This window comes from Bubalus bubalis, chromosome 13, assembly GCF_019923935.1.
Source record: "Bubalus bubalis isolate 160015118507 breed Murrah chromosome 13, NDDB_SH_1, whole genome shotgun sequence".
NCBI lineage: Eukaryota > Metazoa > Chordata > Mammalia > Artiodactyla > Bovidae > Bubalus > Bubalus bubalis.
Genome location: NC_059169.1, coordinates 298,832 through 308,352, shown reverse-complemented (window position 1 = coordinate 308,352; position 9,521 = coordinate 298,832). Strand labels below are relative to the sequence as shown.

The 9,521-nt window shown below is 57.2% G+C and overlaps 1 long non-coding RNA gene across 2 annotated transcripts in view; it reads left to right on the top strand.

Moving 5' to 3' along the window:
• The first annotated feature begins 1,047 nt into the window (after window positions 1-1,047).
• The window catches only part of LOC112578379, a 29,601-nt gene continuing 21,127 nt past the window's right edge, over window positions 1,048-9,521 (top strand). For both annotated transcript variants that reach the window (XR_006543936.2, XR_003102616.3), the window contains exon 1: window positions 1,048-8,704. This is a non-coding gene — a long non-coding RNA (uncharacterized LOC112578379). The remainder of the gene's footprint in view (window positions 8,705-9,521) is intronic.

The following is a 9,521-nucleotide window of genomic DNA, read 5'->3' as shown; positions in this document are numbered from 1 at the left end:
TCAGTGTTTTGTTAACCTGCAGTTTTTAATGATGTAGGGTAGAAATAGGAAAAGGAAGACGTCAAGGCTGTATATTGTCACCCTGCTTATTTAATTTCTATGCAGAGTACATCGTGAGAAACGCTGGGCTGGAAGAAGCACAAGCTGGAATCAAGATTGCTGGGAGAAATATCAATAACCTCAGATATGCAGATGACACCACCCTTATGGCAGAAAGTGAAGAGGAACTAAAAAGCCTCTTGATGAAAGTGAAAGAGGAGAGTGAAAAAGTTGGCTTAAAGCTCAACATTCAGAAAACGAAGATCATGGCATCTGGTCCCATCACTTCATGGGAAATAGATGGGGAAATAGCGGAAACAGTGTCAGACTTTATTTTTTTGGGCTCCAATTATTTTTTTGGAATGTGGGAGACCCGGGTTCGATCCCTGGGTCAGGAAGATCCCCTGAAGAAGGAAATGGCAACCCATCCAGTACTCTTGCCTGGAGAATCCCATGGATGGAGGAGCCTGGTAGGCTATAGTCCATGGGGTCGCAAAGAGTCAGACACGACTGGGCAACTTCACTTCATTTCACTTCACTTCAAAATCACTGCAGATGGTGATTGCAGCCATGAAATTAAAAGATGCTTACTCCTTGGAAGGAAAGTTATGACCAACCTAGATAGCATATTAAAAAGCAGAGACATTACTTTGCCAACAAAGGTCCATCTAGTCAAGGCTATGGTTTTTCTAGGAGTCATGTATGGATGTGAGAGTTGGACTGTGAAGAAAGCTGAGCACTGAAGAATTGATGCTTTTGAACTGTGGTGTTGGAGAAGACTCTTGAGAGTCCCTTGGACTGCAAGGAGATCCAACCAGTCCATCCTAAAGGAGATCAGTCCTGAGTGTTCATTGGAAGGACTGATGCTGAAGCTGAAACTCCAATACTTTGGCCACCTCATGCGAAGAGTTGACTCATTGGAAAAGACCCTGATGCTGGGAGGGATTGGGGGCAGGAGGAGAAGGGGACAACAGAGGATGAGATGGTTAGATGTCATCAGTGACTCGATGCACGTGAGTTTGGCTGAACTCCAGGAGTTGGTGATGGACAGGGAGGCCTGGTGTGCTGCGATTCATGGGGTTGCAAAGAGTCGGACACGACTGAGTGACTGAACTGAACTGAACTGAGGGTAGAGGGTAGCAGAGTTTTATCAGAGGTGAGTTTTTATTTCCACTGTATTTCTCAGAGTATGTGTTGGATCCTGAAGTAAAATGTATTTATTGCTGTGGGTTATGCTCCAAAAGTTTGAAAGATGCTGCTTACCATCGTGAGTCAACGTGGCCCGGCCCCACTGAGGTGAAAGTGCTGCTGTGGACAGTCCTTCAGGGTTTCCTGGGCTGCTCCCGGCTCAGCCCTGGGTCCCAGGACCCCCTCAGCCCAGGCAGACCAGGGTGGTTGCTCCCCCTACTCTGCCCCATTGGGGGTTCCCTGGCAGCCTGTGACTTACAAGTGATTATGTGCCAAACTCTGTGTGGTTTTGTGGAATGCTGTAGGATCTTGCTGGAAACAACAGCCATCCCCAGGTGAGGCTGCTGAAGTAGCCTGGTCAACCCTGCTTCTCTGAAACTAGCGCCTCGGCCTGAGGCTGGGCCTGCTGAGGGCAGACGGGGGTGCGGGGCTCTGGGCCCAGATGCAGTTCACACCCCCAGGGAGCCTTTGGCGGTCACCTTTCTCTACCCGGTTTCCTTATCTGGGATGCAGCACAGATAAGGGTCGTGGGAGAGAAGGGGCTGCGGTCTCCTTGTTGGTGTGTCTGGCTGCAGGGGCTGCTGCTGCTCAGCAGATGCTGGTTCAGCCCGGGGCGTCTGCGCACTCAGCTCTAGCACAAGAGCCGCGCGGGGCGTCGCTCGCCAGAGGCGCCTCGTGGGGCTGAGTATGAGGAGGCCGTGGCTCTCGGACGGCAACCGTGCTGCGCTCAGGAGCGAGGCAGCTCCCCAACCCGCAGGCCTCATGGGCTGGAGCACATGCTCTGCACCTGTTTGGGATGCAGCGTGGGCCCGGCCCTGGGCCAACTGCTGGGACCATCAGATTCAGAGGCGTGCCCACCAGGGCCAGTGTGGCTGTGTGTGGAGCCCATTGGTTGGGTGCCTGAGAAGTCCTGGCCGGCGCTGACCTCGCGCTCTGGCGGTGCCAGACCCCCTCGTGCCAGCCAACCGGTGCTGACCTCGCGCTCTGGCGGTGCCAGACCGCCTCATGCCAGCCGGCCGGCACTGACCTCACGCTCTGGCGGTGCCGGACCCCTCATGCCAGCCGGTGACGTGTCTTCCGGGAGCAGCAAGACGGTGCTGTCCTGAAACCCGAAGAGCCGCGCGGCTTCAGGGGCCCGGCCAGAGCTCCGGGGGTGTGTCTGCTTGGCCCGAGTGGCCCTGGCACCGTGTGCTCAGCTGCCCCGCAGGCACGCAGAGCTCCCTGGAAGGGCAAGGTTGCCGGGCAGACGGAATGCCACAGATGCCCCTTGTGTCCGTTAACAGAAGGGCCGTTGTACCGGAGGTGGAGATAAACATGCCACGACAGGAAAGTTTACATTTTTAGAATTTGCGGATCACTAGCTTCTGTTCAGAACATTGTTTTTCCTTTCTGGCTGATAAGGTATTTGTTAGAAAACTACGTAAGCTGGCTTAGACTGTATTCTAAAGATCTGAAACCCAGACGCAAAGGTCTCCTTTGCTGCAGCGACCTCCTCGTGAAGTCACAGTTCATGGGGCTTCCTTCCCAGGCACTGGCACTGGCAGGGCCGTGGGGCTCGGGGTTCAGGGCAGAGCCCCTGCTCGCTCCCCTGTAGAGCTCCAGGAGGACTTTTAACCTTATCATTGGGACAAAGACTCGGATTTTGCAAAGCCCGATCGAAGTCTCCTTTTCATATCTACTCATCTCCCAAGCAGATTTTCTTAACCAAATAGGTCTGAACACACTGCAAGCTGATTTTAAGTTGAGGCAGAACAACCGTGAGAAGACTGTTCCTGGGAGGGTCAGTGGTGGCTTCTTTTGGCAGGAAGCAGCCAGCAGGAAGGGCCTGGACAGGGCAGAAAGGGGCAAGGGAGGTGGGTGCGGGCGTGAGGTGCCGAGAGTCGGCTGCGGACACAGAGCCCTCTCCATCGGTGGTGAGCTGTGGACACAGGGCCCCCTCCATCGGGGCTGAGCTGTGGACACAGGGCCCTCTCCATCGGGGCTGAGCTGGGGACACAGAGCCCCCTCTATCGGACGCAGAGCCCCCTCCAAGGGGGCTGAGCTGGGGACACAGGGCCCCCTCCATCAGGCCTGAGTCGCGGGCTCTGCGGGGCCTGGGACCCTCCCTGTTAGCCTCCCACCTTCTGCTTCTGTGACTCCCCAAGTCTCCGTGTAAGACTGACCATCAGTTGCCGTTTGCTGAAACATCAAAGTTCCCACGGCTTTCAGCATGCTGGGCAGCAGGGCTTGGAGCTGGCATCTCCCTGGAGTGTAGTGACACGTGGTGGCCTGACCTCCACTTGCTGCCCAGGTCACTGGATGCGCACGCACAGCTGCAGCGGCACGGAGCCCGTTGGTGAGGGGATGCGGCCTCCATGGGCCCGTGGGCTGCCAGGTGCCGGGAACGTGTGGCTGACCGCAGCTGCCTGTGCAGGGTGCAGGGGATGGCCTGTTTTTACCGTGTTCTTGCATCTCTGCGCCTGTTCTGTCTTTTGCTGCAAGCACGAGTTACTGCTACAACAAGCCCGTGAGTATCGAATGTTGGAGCCCCTGCTGCTGGGGAGGCCCGGGTGCAGAGAGAGGGGCCTCTGCAGATGTGGAGGCCAGGCTGTGAGACCCTCCCAGGCTTCATGCTTGGAGGAAGCTCCTCCCTGGTGTCGAGGAGGCTGAGCATGTGGTGTTGCCTGAGCCAGTGTCTCCAGGCAGTCGCGCCCAGCCTCAGAGGTGCTCAGGGCTGCCTGTCTGTTGGGCCGAATTACTGGGTGGCTCTGTCTGTAACAGCATCAGGCTCTTTGAAAAGTCGAACGACTTGGTCTCTGCTGAGGCCAGGGATGGGCACCCGGCCAGGTGCCAGGCCTGCCGTGTCACTGATGGTTCAGCTGACAGAAAGGAGGGGTCATGACAAGACAGCAGTGGCATCCCCTGAGCTCGTCCCCCTCTTGGGTGACGGGTACCCTCAGTGCCCAGGCGGGTGGGCCAGGCGGGGTCCTAGGTGGCTCCTCCCTGCTGACCGTCTGATGAGCTGTGGCCCGAGCCTCCTCCCGACTCACGCCAGCGTCTCCCCTTGTGGGGACCCAGGTCGGTCCTTCGTGGCCAGAACTTGTGCAGCTATAGGAAGCAGGGAGGGTGACGCTTGGGTGTCTCGGGCTGATCTGCCTTTCAAGGCTCGTCTAACAGCGTCATGGGGAAGGCTGCCTGAGGACCCCGGAGTCGTGTGCAGCCTCAGTTTTGAGCCCACCACCTGCTGACAGAAACTGAATCTGGGATTATGAACACAGGTGAGATGCAGACAAAGGACTGTTTCCTAGATGAGCTGGTCTGAACCTCGACCTTTAAACAAACCGACGAACTTTGCTTTAGTTAGTGAAAAAAAACCTGGTTCGGTGAGAGCTTGAAGACACCTAGAAATCTTCCTCTGAGGAGGATCAAAAACGTTTCCAGTAGCCACGGGAGCCCCTGGGGTTGACCAGCTGCTTTAACATTTGTGGAGTTGGTATCACCTTCAAGAACAGGCCAGGCGAGCGGTGACCTGTGAGGCCGTCCCCATGCAGCCAAGACACCAGTGCGTGAACTTGGGTTCGTTTCCTGAGGTCAGCAGAGCCGGAAGGCCCATCTCTGCAGGCTCCTGACCCCAGGCTGCCTCCGGTGCGGTTTGTCTCTCTGTGGGCGTGACACGCTGTAGTTTTAAAAATTTCAAAACCTGACTCTCACGCAGATGCAGAATGAACAAGTGTCAAATATTTATTCTCTCATTAACAAGGGAATCAGAGAGTTAAGTTGTTCCAAGAGCTTTTTAAGCACCTGGGTGTCCACAGCCGCTGAGGGGTATGTGTGCAGGGCTGCAGGGCTGGATACAAGCTGGTGTGTGTCCCTCAGTGTCTTGTGGGAGGAAGTTATTTGCCCCTTTGCCACTAAAGCTCTGAGCCCACAGTGACTCTGCAGCCCGACTCTGTGACCCACAGGGCGCTGGGCCCAGGTGAAGGCCTGGGGGGCTGGGCAAAGGGACAGGCTGACCGTGGGGTCTCACCTCACGCTCTCTGGCCAGATCTCCAAGTCTGGGGTATTTTTCTCAACACAGATGGCGCTATCCTCTCTGAGAAGAGGCCGCCGTACTATCAGACAATGTGGTGTGTCCTCAGGTAGCGTTTAGCCCACTATGGCTGGTGACTGGAGCCATGACTCCTGGTAACAGGAAAGCTGGTTCACAGGCCTGACCCCCTCACAGTGAGGTCCCCCATTCACGAAGCCCCGGGGGTCAGTGCTCACCCAGAACACCTGCGGAGTGGGCCTGCAGGTGCCTCCCTGAGGACCACTCATCCTCAGAGTGGGCCTGCTTCCCGAACAGTTCTTTATTTGATGCTTAGTGGAGAGCAAGAACATTCTTGTTGGAATTTCTGTTTGGAAGCCAAGAATAGATCTGTAGGCTGTTGCATCTGTAAAACGAATTCCAGGTGGTGAATCTGGTCCCATTAGACTCCACAGTTCATGGTGCCCACCTTGGCCGCTCCATCCCTGGCGGTGTACTGTGGGATTTGCTGGTGTTTGGTGCTCAGGGAACCTCAGACCTGGAGGTGGGCCCTCCCGATCAGGGCAGGTGGGTGCTGGCCGGGGATGTGAGGCTGCGCACGCTCCCCCAACCCATCCTGGCCATCTGCGAGCAGGAGGAGAGCCTTGGTGTCTGCTCCCCTCCCTGAAAGTCACAAGGATCTTGGGGCTTGGACGTGGAGGTGACTCCATGGTACAGGCCAGCCACACCCATCTTCACAGGTGGCGCTGTGTCCCCTGGGGAGGCCTGTCTGTCCTCTGTCCAGGGCATGTCTCCCGGGTGGCACCCTGGTATTTAGTCACCACCCCCCACCCCTTCCCTCTGCAACTCGTGAAGCCCAAGCTTGCAAGCAGCCTGTTTGCTTGATGAGGACATTTCCCGGGAGCTGAGCAGGGTGGGGTAACTGGTCTCCAAACGGCCGGCTTCCAGGTAACCATCCCAGGTGAGTGAGAACCAAGGCTCTGTGCTCGGTGGGGGCGGCACTCACTCCAGAATACAGAGCAAGGCCTTCCTCCCGGCCAGGGTGTTGAGCTCTGGGATGTGTGTGATTCATGTTCCACGTGAAATCACATCTCCTTCTCCTGCTTTTTATCGAAAGAGGCAAGGGAAACAACCAATTAGTTATGGTTGCTCTCGCTGCCAGACGCTCTGTGATCATCGAGGATGGAGCTGAGCAGGGCCTGGACACCCTCCATCCCTCGGGCCCCGAGGCGTGGAGGCCGGTGTTCTGGTGCTGAGAATGAGCTCATGCCGTCCAGGGATTGAACAGAACAGATGACTTGCTGGCCTTGGCTCGATGCGCGTGTGGTTTCCAAGCGTGAGGCGGGTGGCCTGGCGCTGCCGCAATGTGGGGGGACGCAGAGGCGGACGCGGGCCCGAGCTGCTGCCCCTTCTCCAGGCTGCTGCCCTCCCTCCACCCAGCAGGCTCCCCACGGGAGGCTGGCACCCCCATCTGCCGCCTGCTGGTCAGGGATCACGGCATTGCAGAGGGACTTCACGGGTGAACAGCCCAGGACCCTGTGTGCGAATCGAGTGCATCTTTGTAAACTGGAGAGGACTTGAGAATCGCTGAGCATTGTGTTGGTGCTGGAAATCCCAGGTCCGTGGTGTCCGAGGACCACAGCGTCCCCCGGGAGGTGGGGGACCCAGCCTCCTCTTGAGAGTCTGTTGCATTCTGAGCGCTTTCATCACACTATTGCTTTATTCCCATTTTGCAGACAGGGCGTGTGAGGCTCAGAGAGGGTGGGCGTCTTGCCTGGGGTCAGAGGCAGAAGTGGCCGAGCTGAGTCGGAATCCAGTTCGGCGTCTTTCCGGTCTTGCAGTGGCTGCAGGTCCGTGGGGGGTGGATGAGCTGCTGCCATGTTTCACGTGAGGAGAAAGCGCCGTGCCTCTGCTGGGGAGGCGTCCTGTTCCTGACGGGTCCACGTTGTCCGCTCGGTATTAAGGTCACTTGTTCTCCACGTGACACCTTTAGAAAGGCAATCATTCACTGAGCATATGGACCACGTTTTGTTTGAGTCTTCTCAGTTGAGGGACACCTGGGCTGCGTCTGCTCTTCAGCTGTTGTGAGCGATGCTGGTGTGAATGCTGACGTGTCCACTCTATTTCTTGGATTTCCCACATGTTCCCATAAACACGGCTGTGTCATTTTTCAGTTAATGGTTCATTGTTTTAGAAGTGCATTTTGAAAATATTATCAGTGCCCTTATTTCCATTCCATTAAATTCAATATGGTTAAATTACATAAATTTTTTTGATATAAATAAAATTTTTAAACTGATAATATTGTGAGTTTCAATGTACTTGCTTTTCAATTTTTCAGTATCTTTCTCAAAGACTTCTAATGTTCCAGAAAAACTACTGAACACACACACACGCACATGTCCAGAGGTGCGTGTTCTTGCTTCTGTCTCAGGCCCCGACGTGTCCCTGCTGGCTCTCACTGCCTGGTCCTGGGGGCACCGGGGGGTTGGAGGAAGCAAAGCATCATCGTCACCATGGTAATTATCAATAACTGGTTTCTGCCAGGGCCCACAGGTGTCTTCTCGACTCTGAAGGGAGCGCCTGCAGGAAGCTCAGCTGTTTGAGCTTGGTGCTGGGCCCCAGTGGCTTCGCGGTGGTGTGGGCCGTGGGCACCACGGTGCCGTCTCGTCCCTCCTCGGGGGCGCCTGCTCGCCCCGCGCCTCCGTCCTGTGGCTCAGCTCTCACACGGTCTCGGCCCGCACAGCCCGGCCCCACTCCTGGCGCTCCGGCCTTGGGTACCCAGCAGCCACAGGCTGTCCCTGGGGCCCGTGGCCTCCGTGCCCAGCAGTGCCCATGTCTGGCTACGACTCAGGCAACCCCTTCCCAGGCCACTCGGCCTCCTGGGCCCCGAGGCCCTGGGGGCAGCTGTTTACCTGAGGTCTTGACATTTGGCTGGGGCTGCAGAAATCGGGGTTCTGCCTGACCCAAGTCTCCACCTGACTTCCTGTTTCTGGTTCTGAGATTTGGGCCAAAGGCCGCAGAGCGAGTTATAAAGGACCGTTTGACCTCGCTGACACGGCAGGGGCCTGAGAGGAAGCGCTGCGGCGTGTTTAAGCGGGAGAGCGGCTGCAGGTCCCACGGCCTGTCTGGCACGTGGCCCAGCCCAGCGCCACCGCCCCCTAGTAGTGACGGAGCCCCGAGGGGTGACAGGCCACCCATGCGGCCCCCGATGCGCCCTCGGTCTTTCTAATCAAGACCTGAGACCCGTCTCTGGGGCTGGAATGCGGCAGAGGAAACGCTTTTGTGCAGCCCAGCTTATCTAATTTCCCAGCTTGTTGCTCTGTTTTATCAAAACAGGCCACTTCCTGTGTTACACAAGGCGGGGAGGTGTGAGTGGGCCCGGGCAGTGGCCCGAGCGAAAGCCCGGTGTCGGAGGAGGCGGGCCTCTGCCCCTGGTCTGGACGGGACGGGCGGCGTGGGGCTTGGACTGTGAGTACACCAGGTCAGGGACACGGTGGGCTGGGCAAGCGGAGGCCCTTCACCAGCTGGCCTTCCTCCTTCGAGCCGCCGGCAGAGTGGTGCCTGGCGGGAGGCGGGCCTGGAGGGCGGCGGAGGAGGACGCGTGTGCGCCCCGGGTGTGTTCGCCCCAGATTATTGTGAGTGAGCGGCCTCGAGGGCCCCTCATCCACCCGGGGGGAGGCTGTGCGCCCTTCCTGAGGGCAGAGCCCACCCCTCGGCTTGGGTCCAAGCAGCCCCGCAGAGGAACCGGCGCCCAGAGTGGTCCGTGTGGTGGAGGGGCTCCACACGCGCTGGGACCGTGGACCATGCACAGCCAGCCCAATCCCACTGCAAGGACCTGGCCCACCTCCGGCCTTGTTTTGTCTACACCCCACCCACTTCCTCATAGGGTTATTTTAAGCCAGTCCTAGACGTCATATTATTTTATCTGTAAATATTTCAGAAAGTATTTCTAAAAGCTAGATAAGAACTAAAAACATCCCAGGAAACCACAACTCGTATTTTACAATGAAAATAAATGCCAGTGATTCCTCTCGGTCGTCAGATATCAGAGTGCAGATTCCCTGGCTGTCTTTCCGGGGGTTTCTCGCTGTTTCAGTGGCTCTTCTGTTGTCTTCTGGTCCAGGCCAGGCCAGGCTCTGGGCTGGGCCCAGGGAGGGGTCAGGCGTGGCCCAGGGCACCTTGGGAGGTATACCCGCGCACTGGGGCCAGAGGATGGGGCCCAAACTGTCAGGAACTTGGCTGCCCTCCACCCGAGGGAGTGTCTGTGCCCAAGAGTGGAGGCGGG